A 14,308-nucleotide genomic window follows, 5' to 3' on the forward strand; every position below is an offset into this window, starting at 1 on the left:
TAATTTTTGTAATATTCATTGTGGTAGTTTTAATAACCAGGTAGTATTTTTATAGCTGAGCAATAAATAAAACAATTTAAATTTCCACAAAAAGCGTGTATTTCAGATTTAAACAATAAAGTTACAATGATAAAACAAACAATAAACTTAAAAATTATTTGTTTTTCTTTAACGAAAATCTCATGGGCGTTGGAACAGAAAAACAAGGCACTTTCATTGATAAGTGAGTCTACAAATAAATATTTCAATAAAATCTCCTCTGTGATGTAATGCTGTGATGATACCTTATTTTTAAACTAAAATTTCAATAAAATCATTTTTCTCATGGATAGTTAACATTGTTGCATCTCAAGTGTGAGTACATTGTTGTAGAACTGTCAGATAATTCTAGAAAAGGCCACAGACCCAATAGTATTCTGTAGGAACCAATAGTTATACCTGCTATGGAGGGTGAGTATTTCTTCTAGTAATATCAATAATGTATAGTAATTTTGTTAATGAATTTAATTTTGAAAGTATTTTCAGAGACACAAGAAGGTCAACAATCCCAAGATTGAGAATGATGGTACATCTTTTTCTTCTGAAAAATACTTTTGTTAAAACGTATTTTATGAAAGAGAATCGTTAAATGTATATCTTAAAGCATTTAATGAAGCTTAATTATATTTTGTTATTCTGATTGAGAATTTCTGTACGTAGTAAGGTAGTATTGTCTTTCCTTACGTTGGTCGTTGTCTATTTATTTACCAATTTTATATATTATTCACTTGAATTAACATAAGATTTGAAATTATATTTAATTTATTTGAATGAATTTAAAATAGTTGATATGTAATGTCTACTGCCCTTTTGTTTCCGAAAAATACTTAAAATTGTAATTTTAACAATTTCCAATATTACTATATGAAATACCCATGTATTATTTTCTGTTTATGTTAAATGAAGACTCATAATCATTGTAATACATCGTTTATCTTATGTGATATTCAGCCAGATAATTATAACCCGGCGAAACTTGGTAGCCGTTTTGACTATGACGTGGTATGAGATAAAATCATAGTTGCTTGATAACAAATTTCACTTCTGACGATGGCCGAAGAAGGTCGAAACGTTTTCGCTCTTCTATGTAAAATATTTTCTCAACCCAAACAAGCCGTTTTTGCATACATATTTCTCGACATCACTGATCACAAGTTTCACTTCTGTTCTATAAATAATATGGTAAGAAGAGCACAAAAATATAACTTCAATTAAAATTTGATTGAAATTCTCATTGGGCTGAAATAAGTTAATTTTGATGTGTATTGTATTTTCTGTTTATCATTGCTAAGTTTCCTGTTGTTAATGTATACATGCCCCCCCTATATTGCGACTGCTGAGTGCTTGTTTCGAGTGCACAATTTCGAAACACACGCAGCTAACGTGATTTGGTGCGATCGGCGAAATTTCTTCCTTATGTTTGTGACTAATACCATATTGTTTGTTTATGGCAAATATGTATACTAATACTATCTGCTATCGTCCCTAGTTTTCAACAAAGAAAGCGCGAAATTCAAAACAAAGAAACAAACACGTTATCATAGTTTACTGAGGACAAAGGTTTTTTTATAGTTAGTTTTTCACATTAGCGGTCTATATGATTCATAGAAAACAAATTTCAAATTTACATGAAAAAGTGCATTTTGTGTGAAATGTTATACTTAATGATGTAAAAAAAGAAACATTAAAAAATGTAAGAATTACAAAGATACACTAATCAAACAAGCAAAACGTATTGTTTTTGAATTTCGCGCAAAGATACACAAGGGCTATCAGAGTTAGTCGTCTCTAATTTAGCAGTGTAAGACTAGAGGTAAGGCAACTAGTCATCACCACCCACCGCCAACTCTTGGGCTACTCTTTTACCAACGAATAGTGGGATTGACCGTCACTTATAATGCCCCCACGGCTGAAAGGGCGAGCCTGTTTGGTGTGACAGGGATTCGAACTCGCGACCCTCGAATTACGAGTTGAGTGCCTTAACTATCTAGCCATACCAGGGCAAAATGTATTGAAAAATGTTCATAACAGTATATTACATTATTAATAATTAACTTACAAAGTATACCTTCTAAAAATTAGGCAGTTGTTCAAAAGCAATACATTCCTAGACATGGACAAAAGTGGGAACTAACATTGTAGTGATCTTGTTATGTGTAGAAGATATTTAATTTGTTTTCATAAGCTAAACGCCCCCTAGCAGCACAGCGATATGTCTGTAGACTTACATCACTAGAAATCGGGTTTCGATACTCATGATGGGCAGAGCACAGATAACATTTTGTATAGCTTTGTGCTTAATTACAGAAGCAATGACATAATGTAAGCAGAGAAATTACAATAAAAATTGCAAAAATACTTATAACTCATTTTAACCTAGAAGAAGAATTTGGTGCAAATGCAAGTTTTAATCGGAGTTTGACTCCTGAGGCCAAAAACCAAGTAAACGATTCTGTTTGTTTTAGCACAGATATACAGAACAGACTATCTGCGCTATGTCCACCATAGGGAATCGTACCTCAAATGCTAACATTGTAAGTCCTCTGGCCTACTTGAGAACTTACGAGAATAAAATAATACACACTAAACTATTTACTAATCATTGGACAATCTGTTTCTTCAAAAAAAGTATTACTATCATATTTAGGTGTTTGTTCCAAACCATTACGATAATGTAGCATTTAACTTTATATTTCTATTTTGCATACGCTTTAAAAAAGTGCAAAACTGAAACCTCAGAGAGTAAGATGAGTGCTTTATTACAAACATCAGATTCATTTAAGCCTATGTCTTGAGGCCTAAATTTATAGTAATACTAGTATTAATAGTCTTAGGTTTAAGCACATGAAAGTAAATTTCTTGAACTTAGAGTTCGTATATGAAATACTCAAACTTCTGTTTGATATTTCAGCTAAAGCCTACTTGAAATGTTGTAATGGAGCTAGGTCAAACAGATTATGATTTAAAAGAAGTGAAATGTATTATGACCCTATAATATTGCTAATTAGATTTTTGAATCGATGTAGAGCGTTGAAGTTATAATGTTATTCGTGTAGAATTATTTTAAATAATCACAGTTTGAGAAAATTGCAAATGTACAATAAGATTATCGAGGTAAATCATAGTTTTATTTAAATCATACTTTAAAAGCGAAGTACAAATTAGAACTCATGCTCAGGGCTCTAGTATAATTATAACGCTGAAAACTGGGTTTCAATACCCTGTAGGGCAAAGCACTAATAGCTTATTACGTAGCTTAGCGCTTTACAACAAATAGAACTGTAGGAAGTGAATGAAAAAGAAATTCGCGGATGCAATGATAACACATTAATTTGTTTTTGTATGAGTTTTTAAAATAATAATTTATTTTTACTTTTCCATTTTTCCAATTGAAGTGAATAAGGTTAATTTGCTTATTTGAAGTTAAGCACAAAGCTACATATTGGGCCATCTCTTCTTTGCCAACGAAGGGTATCGAAACCCGGTTTGTATAATTTTAAGTCTGTAGGTATGCCGCTGTGCCACTGGGGGGGCAAGAGGTTAATAAAATACATAGTTCTGTAGTCTGTATATCAAACTTTCAAAAAAGAAGTTCTCTACACCACACAAGACTTGAAGTAGCACCTAGGTCTCATCTAAAGAGGAAACCGTGGTTTGAAGTAGCTGCACTTGCTTGCAAAAAGATCCGCAATGCATATTCCCTTTTCAACCAACCTCCATGGGTTTGGTCTGCAGAAGAGGAATGGCCGTGCCAACCTGCAGTGATTGCCAAGTTCAACAGAGATTGTTGAAATATGCTGTTGATATGCATATTTCAACTTAAACGTTTCGTACAGGAAGCACACATTTCCACCAATCAACATTCTCCTTACACTGGATTTAAGATAATATATATATGTTTATATATATTAAAACAACAACAACAACAAAAACAAAGCGTGTAATAATACAACAAAAAGGACTTGTTAAACAAACAAAAACTAAAAGTAAGATAATTAAAGATTAAACAAGTCTGAATGAAAGAAAGAAAAATGTTTCAAACTAAATAATAATAGAAACCAAACAGAAGTAGACGCAGAAGCATGACGCGATGAATTTACGTTATGGTACAAATTGATACGTAGAATCGGCAAGTTATTTCAGAAGTGATAATGAATACCGGCGAAACTTTTTTTTTTTTTTTGTACGAAGTTGTAAATATTAAGTTTTAAAATATTAACTTTTGAAGATATTTTATTACAAATTAGATATTAGAATAATGTGGGAGGGGAGGAATTGGATAATTTCATGCCTTGGCGTTCTCTTCCGGCGGGTATACTGTCATGGAAGTTTTTGAAAAAACACATTACTGTGCAAAGTGAACCAGTTCAGTGCCCCTTTTTAAACACGTGTTGAGAAATCTATATTTGAAGCTCAGGTCCACACCGATAGATCTTTAGTGCATGTGCCTTTTTTTTTCATTTTTTCATACTTATTTACTTATTTTTCTTTACCCCCCCCTCAAATATCTCGTTCGTCTTTAATTGTATGTGAGAAATCCACGAAAGCTACTATCAGGTCACATCTAAGAAAGAAAGCCAAAAAGGATAAAGTGATGGATGTACCTAATAGGCACATAATGATCTACAAGTATATGAATATGAAGGTTAACTATATTATTATCAAGAGTTATTAAATTACATTAACCGACGGCTGATACACTATTATAACCTAGCGCTATAAATATTGATCATAAAGGTACTTAACCGATATATCATAGATTTACAAATAGCGCAAAGTAAATATATCTTTAAGTCGCTAGGAAAATCAAGCCACAAATTGAATATCAAATTGGGCATCCAATTCGGATTTAGTTTTACGTTTGATACTAAATCTATTTTGTCGCGCTGTATTAGCAATATTTATTCGTATAATTGTTATTTGAATCACAGGTAATCTTTGAAAAATTCATTGTCAGTCTTGTTTTGAATTATCGGATTTATTCTATTTGAAAGAAGCTGCAAAATTTTCCACAGCGATTCTTCAATTTTAATTTGTTTTTTTGTGACCTGAAACGTGTTGCACTCCGACACAGAAAATATGTATGTCATACGTATGTCCGTTTCGGTAACAGCTAAAAGGTCGTATATGATAAATATATACACACACACACACACACACACTTTCATCAGGAATTGACAAACAGTAGTAACAACAAAAGTGTAGTTCTCGCTCAATATGAACTAAGGAACAAGTGTTCTATACATGAACATTATCACACCCATTGTAAACGTTTATAGGTAATTACAGCAATGGTTATATACACATACGACATCTCCCAATTAATTTTTACATTTAAATAATGAAATATTAAACAAAAACTAATTTAGAGAAAGCGGATTTATATGACAATTCTGAAATTAATTTGAAAGAAGCAGATCAAATATAAACATAACATGTACTCTTGAGACCTGCTTTGTAACCACAGCAACGGTGTACATGTATCTTCTAATTTATTTTCACATTTAAAAATTATATAACGAACAAAAAATAAATATAAAAAAGAAGATCTAGGACACAGTCAATTTTGAAATGGATTTAAAATTAATTTTCAAAAATGCCATATTTGCGTGTGATTTCAATCATATTGTCGAGGGTTACACAGTGGAAGCTAAGTCCGTTTCTGTAAAAATGAAATTGTTTGAGCTATTTTATGAAGTCTTCTGTCTTTCACACTTATAAAATACCTTTCGTAATGTTAATGTGACTGAAGGCTGATATTTGGGTGTATAGCAAACACGTAAGTGTCAGAACATTTGTTAGATAAAAACAGTGCTTAAAATCTTTTCATTCATTTTGTCACGCGCTTTTCTATACGAGTGCTGAGCAGGCAAATCTATACGTCAGTCATAGAAGTAAGGGAGAAATGAACTCGTATGTGGACAGTGGACTTGTTCACAATGCATTACATACTGATTACATTTTTTTTTGTGGGGGGATAGGAAACGTGGCTTTGACTTCTCATTGATTAATTTAAGTAATGACCAACATCCATGTTTCTATGTGTTTTGTTTTCTATATAAAAATAAACTTTCGTGCTCAAGTTGATATTCTCTTGAATGAAATATAAAATATCTAAAGCTTTTCTGAAGAAAACTTGTCAACTTGAATGACTTATCTGAAAATGATTCTGAATAGTGACGGACTAATTGAATATTTGATACGAGAAAGTATGAACCAGACAGCACACTTGTTCATGTACATTCATAGCAATGGCTTCTTGTTCAAAAGGTATTATTACAGTCGTGATTATATATTAAGCCTAGTTCTCATATTAAATCAAGGAACAATGGGAGAAATTGGCTAAACTATAAAAATCTAATGTTTATATGTAATATAAGCATCATTTTGAGGAATAATATCGTCATTAGATAGTATTTAGCACTTAACTAGAATTCCGAAACTATATTATGATATTGTTTTGTTTTACTGAGATTACAAAATTATGGGTTGGAGTATCGCACAAAGCTCCTAAATTTACGGGGTCCATATATTGCAAAAATTTGCGTGTGGCGTGATAACAATCAGGTCACTCAGTCTCTTTATAATTATATCAAAATTTATTTCTCGAGATTTACCTTCTAATTTGTAAATGTTGCATAGTGACTTTGATTATTTTTCAATCACATAACGGCAAACTTAATGAAACATTTCTCAGGTAAGAGTTGACGTTCGGTTTATGAATAACCATTTGTTATCCAGAATGTATTTAACTTATATGAACCAATTTGAATAAGCGTTTGTTATAAAGGTTATGTGCATTTCTTACTTAAGTATTTTTGAAATCGTCCTGGTAGTAATCAATGTAATGAAGTTACTTGACAATCTTCAAGGCGTCAGTCGTGTTTTTTTATGATCGCTTTTTCTTACTGGTTTATGCATATTTCTATCGAATAAAAAGCTTATTATATTTGGAATTAGCTTATGTAAAAACGTTTTTTTATCTTGTTGACATTCTTTGTATATTTTGACATGCGCCATTACATAAGGGAATAAAAACCTTTTTCTAGAACTATCGGTCAACCAAGGTTATTTCACTTTCTGTAGTTAAAAATTCATGAAATAATTATAAGTACCATGTCTAGTACTCTAAACAATTGCTACTGAGAATAGAATAATTTTGAATGTTTACAGTTTTCTGTGTTAGCTTGAAAATGTTTCAGAATTTTGAAACTAAATGTCAGCTACATGTTTACTTATTACAATACGTCATTGTTTGTCGCAGAGGGTGTTACCTGCATTTTGTCCTCCGCTGTAATCGAGCTCTGGAGATTAACTTTCCAAGTCCGTAAACTTATCTCTAAATCACCAGGGGGCTATCATAATAAACATGTACTGGTAAATTAGCTAAAACTTTATGTGAAACAATAACAACTGTAAAAAGGGTTTGTGACACCTTGTTTCGAACCACACCTTACGTTTATGTCAGTTTTGAAGTTACTGTAATAAATCGTGAAACTCCCAGAAATTCTCAAATCTTAATATGGATGTCCCGATACAAAAATATCGAAAATTCCCAACGTAGGTTTGAACAATACCTTACATGTCCATGTCAGTTTTCATTTGAATACGTGAAGCCCTCTCAGCTCTTTTAAGTATATTTTTTGGGATCACATTTGAGGATTTCAAAGTTCTGAATGTAAATTATCTTGTTTAACAGCTTTTTACACTGTAATAAATACTTTTATAAATATAAAAAATAAGTAAAAAAAATAAAAGACGGTGCAGTCGTCAGCTGGAAACAAACAACCAACAAAAAATAAGCTAAAAAGCAGTGTGGAGCCTGGTAACTCTTCATGAGGACTGATTTATCACTGAGATCCTAAAGGTCACACGTAATAGATACAAAAGTGTGGAAGCAACGCACAAACCTAAACAAAAAGTGTAATCTGTCGTAAAACGACGGTGCCCCAGTTTACAGAAACCAAACTGCAGAACGCTTTCTGTCATTGTTGTTATAAAATATTTCACGTGTTTTCTATCTACTCATATTTTGTTTTTCCTTGTGTGAATTTCGTAAAGGATACTATTTATTTGTTCATGCTAAAGTTATTACGGCTATCTTTCGTCATCTCTAATTTTCAACTGCTGATCAAGGTGAAGACAATGCACCAAATGCATCCATTACCAATTCTTGGAATACTCTTTACCAACGAATAGTGGGATTCAACGTAACATTATAATGCTCCAATAGCTGAAAGAGCAAGCATGTTCCAAGTCAGGTTTCTATCTTGTTACCTGTAGATTACTTGTTAAAAGTACTAACGAACAAAATCAGACATTTCAACTTAACACGATTAATATTTGTCGTTCGGGCGAAGACTATTCATAATAACTTTTACTAAGATATTCAGTGGTTGTTTTTATAATGTTATTGATGTTGACATACATTGTCAAAACTTGCAGACTACGTTTGCGTGTTTTTCTCAACAAAAGACTTATTCAGAATCCAGTCGTAAGAATATCATTAATTTCTCGCACCAATTACCTGTTATTTTCACTGATGACTGCCTGGTTATTTGCCTCTATATACTTATCTATAGATAGATGAATATGTGTGTGTGTGTGTATATATATATATATATATATTTATAATACAAATATTTATACTGCACACAGTAAGTACAGTAAAATATTGTACTGTACTATTGTAATTCATTACTGTACATCATTTAAAAAATTAACATAATCTTAGCAACTTTGCCATAAATCCAAATTTAAGCTGAAAAAAATGTAGAAGTTCAGCAGTAATTATCTACTCTGCTACATTCTTCTACTCGCTGTAAATTACTGTGTTTGTTGCGTTTGGAAGTGACCCTCTTATAAGGGTCTGGATTTGGAAGATGACTAACCGAGTTTGAATTCCTGCTATACTACAAAATATCATCCTACTTTAAGCTTACAATTCATTTTTTAATCAGCTGTTATTTTTCTTTTGCATTCATAATTTACATAGAAATTAAATTAAACCATTTTTATCCAACAATATTTAGCAGAATATATTTATTACTGACGTTTATCTTACGAAGCACTTTACTACTCTTACCTAGTTTCCTGTACGTACATACTCTAATTACCCTAATTAAAATAAGTTGTGTATGAAAAATACGCATGGTTACAGAAAGCTAAGCGCTTTATCGACTTTACAGTTTATATTCCTTATTTGGTGTTGGTCTCCAAGCAGTGAAAGCAGCTTTTTAGTATGAGAGCAACGTACTGTCTTTAAGTGCACAATACTTGGCTTTTCGTATTTTGATGAATTTGTTGAGGTACGAAATAGATAGAAAATACATTTCGAATTTACATATTAGTTTTTATTCATCGCAAAGTTAAAAGTTTGGATAGAAAAAATTATTTGTTCTGATAAAGGTACATAATATCATAGACAGCGTTTAGTGCATTATATCATAATTATTTTATAGCCTCATTACCTCATTAAAGTACAAGCCGCCCATTTTGCCATGCTCTATCTGATGACTGTACACCTTCATAATAGCCTGCAGCGTAGTTTCCATTCCAAGAAAACCTCATTGTAAGGGTATCACGTTCAAAGCATGCTATTCTCCCTGAATACTTAATACATTTAGTGTATGAGGAAAACAGTTTCCCAGGTATCGTTTCAAGAGATTGATCGCACAGAAATCCAAAGATAGTGTGTTAGGCGACTTGACCGCTACGTCTTTATATATGGAATATATCTTTATAATTTGAATCTATGGATATTTTGCGTTCAGAAAAGGTTGTTATGTGACACCAAAAAATGTCAAAATATAATACTTGTAAAAGGCGTTCCAACGCGACATTATATATGTTATGGTTGTCATGTGACTGCTGCTATGCATATTCAAAGTCATTTTAGTATAACATATTCAACTCTGTAGTGAAAGTTCACAGCAAAAGTGGAGGCCAGTGTTACTGAACTCATTTTGTACAAATATATACGTTGTTTATTATATTAATTTAAAATTTTTATTGGTAGGTTAATACATAATATCTAACGCTACCTGTGTTTATAACATCTATGTAAACATACATTCCTCTTTATCATAAACATACAGGACTGTGAAAAAGTGTTAGGATAAAAGAATGTTTTATCATTATTTTCATTTTATAGTGATAATTCTTCCATGTCATAACAGAATGTAATTTTCAATGCTATTGTAATGCTTTACTGATCCATGTTGACAACTGTATGAGCCTGGGTGAGAATACTTATCATTCTTTAGAATTTCCATATACTTGTATCAAGGACATGTCATAAGAGTTCTGTTTGAATTAACATAGTGATCAAATTTAGGATCTGAAATAATTGTCATGGTACTCCATGCAGTATCTTAACTATATAGAAAGAAGCTATCATACGATACCGGTATATGCTAGAAGAAATCAGTTTAATATCACTCTACAAGGATATCTTGATAAAAACAGTGTTTAACACTATATTTTAAGTTTTAATATCATGCCATTGCACAGACAGTATAGAGAATTGTTAGTAGATTTCGTGATGTTGGTAGGGCTCTCTGACAAATTGCTGCAGACTTCAAATGTTTCCCAACACTTTCAAGTACACCCTAGATCGTGAGACCAAGACAATTAAATTTGAGAATAGGAGAGGAAGAGACAGAACACCTGAACTCAATGATACTGATGTTAAAGATCTAGATTATCGTTTATGAAGCATTAAGGGCAGAAGGAAGACTGTCACTGATTTCATGCATGAGATAAACGACCATTTACCATATGACACAAAAGTGTCCAGATCTACAGTATCAAGAAGACTCGACGAAGATGGAATATTTGGTCGTGTAGTAGTTATAAAAACCCAAAAAACATCACTTCTATCTCTAAGTATCGTAAAAAGACTGAAATTTATTAAGAGGTACAAAAACTTGACTACTGATGATTGGTAAAGTGTGCTACGGATAAATGAATCAAAGTTTAAAATACATGGTTTAAAGAGTAGGTTATACGTCCGGAGGAAGAAAGGAGAAATATATCTACCTCAATGTATAGCACCTACCATGAAGCACAGGAAAGACAGTGTGATAGTTTGGAAGTTGTTTTGTTTTCCAGCTGAGGCGGCACGAAATGTTTGCAAAATAGAGTATGTAATGAACCAGTGCAAGTACCATCGCATACTGATTCGTCATGGTATACCCAGCGATTTGCGTGTTACTGGTAAAGGATTCTTCAACCAAGAAATTAACAAAACCATACACTAAATCAACATGTGCAGAAACTTCGTAGCTAAGAAATGAACTGTTGGAGACATTAAAATAATACAATGGACCCTCATAGCCTCGATCTCATCGCAGTTGAGCATATCTGCGATGTGATAGATGAGAAACTTGACAAAGCAAATATTACTTCCAAAGAAACTTTATGGGAGTATATTAGAGACATTTGTTTAAAACCCTAAGGGACACTTTAATTAAATATATTGCAACAATGTCTGAAAGACTGTGCAGTTATTAAAGGAAAGGTAGGACACATAAAATATTAACTATTTACTGAACTCAAGCATTTCCATCCAGTTTTTGTTGAACTAAATATGAATATTAATCCAATTTTGATATTTCACCTTTATTTTACCTTCCATTACTCTTTGAGTGTAGCCTAAAATCTAATTTTTGACTTCGCCTTAACAATTTTGCACACTATTATGCACACACACACAAACACAGATATACATATACTATTTTTGTTGAGGAAGATCTTAGCAAAAAGTAACATCTAATACTTATTAATTTGTTACTTTTCAGCAAAACATATCTGTGATTTGCTCATTGAGAAAGGTTGTTTTAGAATTACTGTGTAAAAGAGTTTTCTTTCATAAAAACTTTTATTATATCATTTCATTGCCAAGTCGTTTTCATTTCAATCCATTAGATTTCAAGTCAGTGTTGGTGAGTGCTAATCGTGTGTCTAGTTTCTTTTAAGTCTGTTGCCATGGTATCGAAAGATCTATAACGTCAGAATCAACGCAAATGTTTTCCTTGCAACTAAATATATTTTCTTCTTCTTTTGGTGACATTTACAGTAACCTCGCGTGTCTTAAATTTGTTTTTACGTCGTGAGTCGTTCGTTTTCAATTACTTTCCTTTCTCATTGTTTCTATAACAAGAAAAAATAACTCACAAAATATACAAAACACCACTAGTTGTTCTACTTTATTAATTTCGTTTACATTGACAGTGGTATTAAATTTAACAAAATAACATTGAGTACATTAATATTTAACGTGAAAGCACAGACACTGTTGTTTATTTAAAGACAGCTTTTCTAAACATTTAGGATTTGGTTTATAGAGATATTTTAATTGAATAGTTAGACCTTTGATCAAAGAAAATATAATAACTGCTGCATTCCAGATTGAAAAGTCATAATATTTATATTACTTTAAAGTTAAAAACTGACATATGTTTCAATTCACTTTGAAAATTTGATACAAAAAATTATATAATTAAAAACACTTTGCTGAATGAAATAATCTATATTCTGAGTATAAAATACATGAATAACATATATTTAAAATAAAAGCACCATGAAACCAATTCACAACACCAAAGAAATGGTACAAATTATAATGAAGGATATTGTAAAATGTATCGCGGTTTGTGTCTATAGGCGATAGACTCTCACAGTAATAGAGATACATTCTATATCAAATTTAACTTGAATCTGTTAACCACATCATTTCTGCGGAAATTAACAACAGAAAGCGCATTCAGATGCTTAAGCTCAGACATAGCACACGTTTGAGGGATGTAGTCTTAAATATTTTTTCTTCATAATAGTATAAAGTTTCAAAGTTTTCGTTACCTGTAATTTGGAACATCCAGAAATTTGGAGTGTGTTACAATAATTACTATACATCATATCTATGATTTTAGGTTGATATCCTCTACCTGTCTTAAATAGGTTGATTCTAACATCAAATCCTCATCACACGAGGAAAACTTTAATAGTCATGTGAACAAAATAGGAAAATGAGCAATTTTTATTACCGTGGGTGACACGTTCATACAAGCTGGAGGTAGAGAAAGAATGTGTTTGCCCTATGTTTAACCATATGCAATAAAGATAGGTAATATGTTAGGCTACATATGAATTGCAAAGTAACATTTAATCCCAAGTTAAAAGTAAATCATATAATTAATAGTTTACAGAAGAATTTTTCACCATGACTGGTAATAACACACTTCGAACATAGATTGAGTTTTTGTATTAAACAAACAACCAATTACTAACAAACACGTTTTTAAATATTACCGACATGAACAACTCTAATAACTTATTAGGTACGTTTTATAAGCTAAGGGACAATTGGTTTTAGCATAAGAAATTGCAAATACGTGTACACGAAAATAAAATACACATTTTTAATGATGGAATATTCTGTTTATTGTACATTGTGTGTAAATTGTTTTGCGTGATAATATACTTCAGACCGGAAATTAGTTTTATAATGGTACCTAAGGTGTCTTGATACGTCTTCTTAATAATGAACTTTTGGATTTGTAGATATATTTATTTTTATTCTGTTCAGTGAAATCTAAGGATCTTGTGTTATTACATTCAGTTGATATTTATAGGAGTGTCCTTTAAAACTTTTTTACGCTGAATTAAAGGTATGTTATTACTATTTTGTCAACAGTGTCCCCCTCACCCCAGTGGCACAGCAGAAAGTCTGTAGGCCTATAACTCTAAAAACTGAGTTTCAATACCAGAGGTGAGTAAAACACAAATAGCTCACATTAGGTAGCTTTGTGGTTAAGAAAAAAAAACAATTAGTTAATAGTTGCCAGGAAACTTGTTGTTGTTGAGGATGGGGAAAAAAGAGTAAAACAAAATTTTGTTTAACGAAGACAAATATATAAAAAAATATGTATTTAGTTAGTGATAAGTATATTGGCCCAATGTGGCATTTTTACCTTGATGTAACGGTTACATGGCCACAAGCACCAGTTGCTTCAATTATTGTCTACGGTCTTCTGGACAAGTTTTGGAATATGACTGTAATTGTTATTGTTTGAATTAATTGTTGCCAGATGAAGGCTCTGGCAAAAGGGCCAAAAGCTCGCAAATAAATGTATTTTAACTTAGAGAAAAGTCCATGTATAACTTTGCATATCTCTTTGTTTGTTTTTTGAATTTCGCGCAAAGCTACTCGAGGACTATCTGCGCTAGCCGTCCCTAATTTAGCAGTGTAAGACTAGAGGGAAGGCAG

At 31.8% G+C, this 14,308-nt stretch overlaps 1 long non-coding RNA gene across 1 annotated transcript in view; it reads left to right on the forward strand.

Annotated features, from left to right (window-relative positions):
* LOC143236420 (uncharacterized) overlaps positions 1-13,808 on the forward strand; it is a 35,549-nt gene extending 21,741 nt beyond the window's left edge. The window contains exon 4 of the long non-coding RNA XR_013019553.1: positions 13,736-13,808. This is a non-coding gene — a long non-coding RNA (uncharacterized LOC143236420). The remainder of the gene's footprint in view (positions 1-13,735) is intronic.
* Positions 13,809-14,308: the final 500 nt, after the last annotated feature.

This window comes from Tachypleus tridentatus, chromosome 2 (assembly GCF_004210375.1).
Source record: "Tachypleus tridentatus isolate NWPU-2018 chromosome 2, ASM421037v1, whole genome shotgun sequence".
Lineage (NCBI taxonomy): Eukaryota > Metazoa > Arthropoda > Merostomata > Xiphosura > Limulidae > Tachypleus > Tachypleus tridentatus.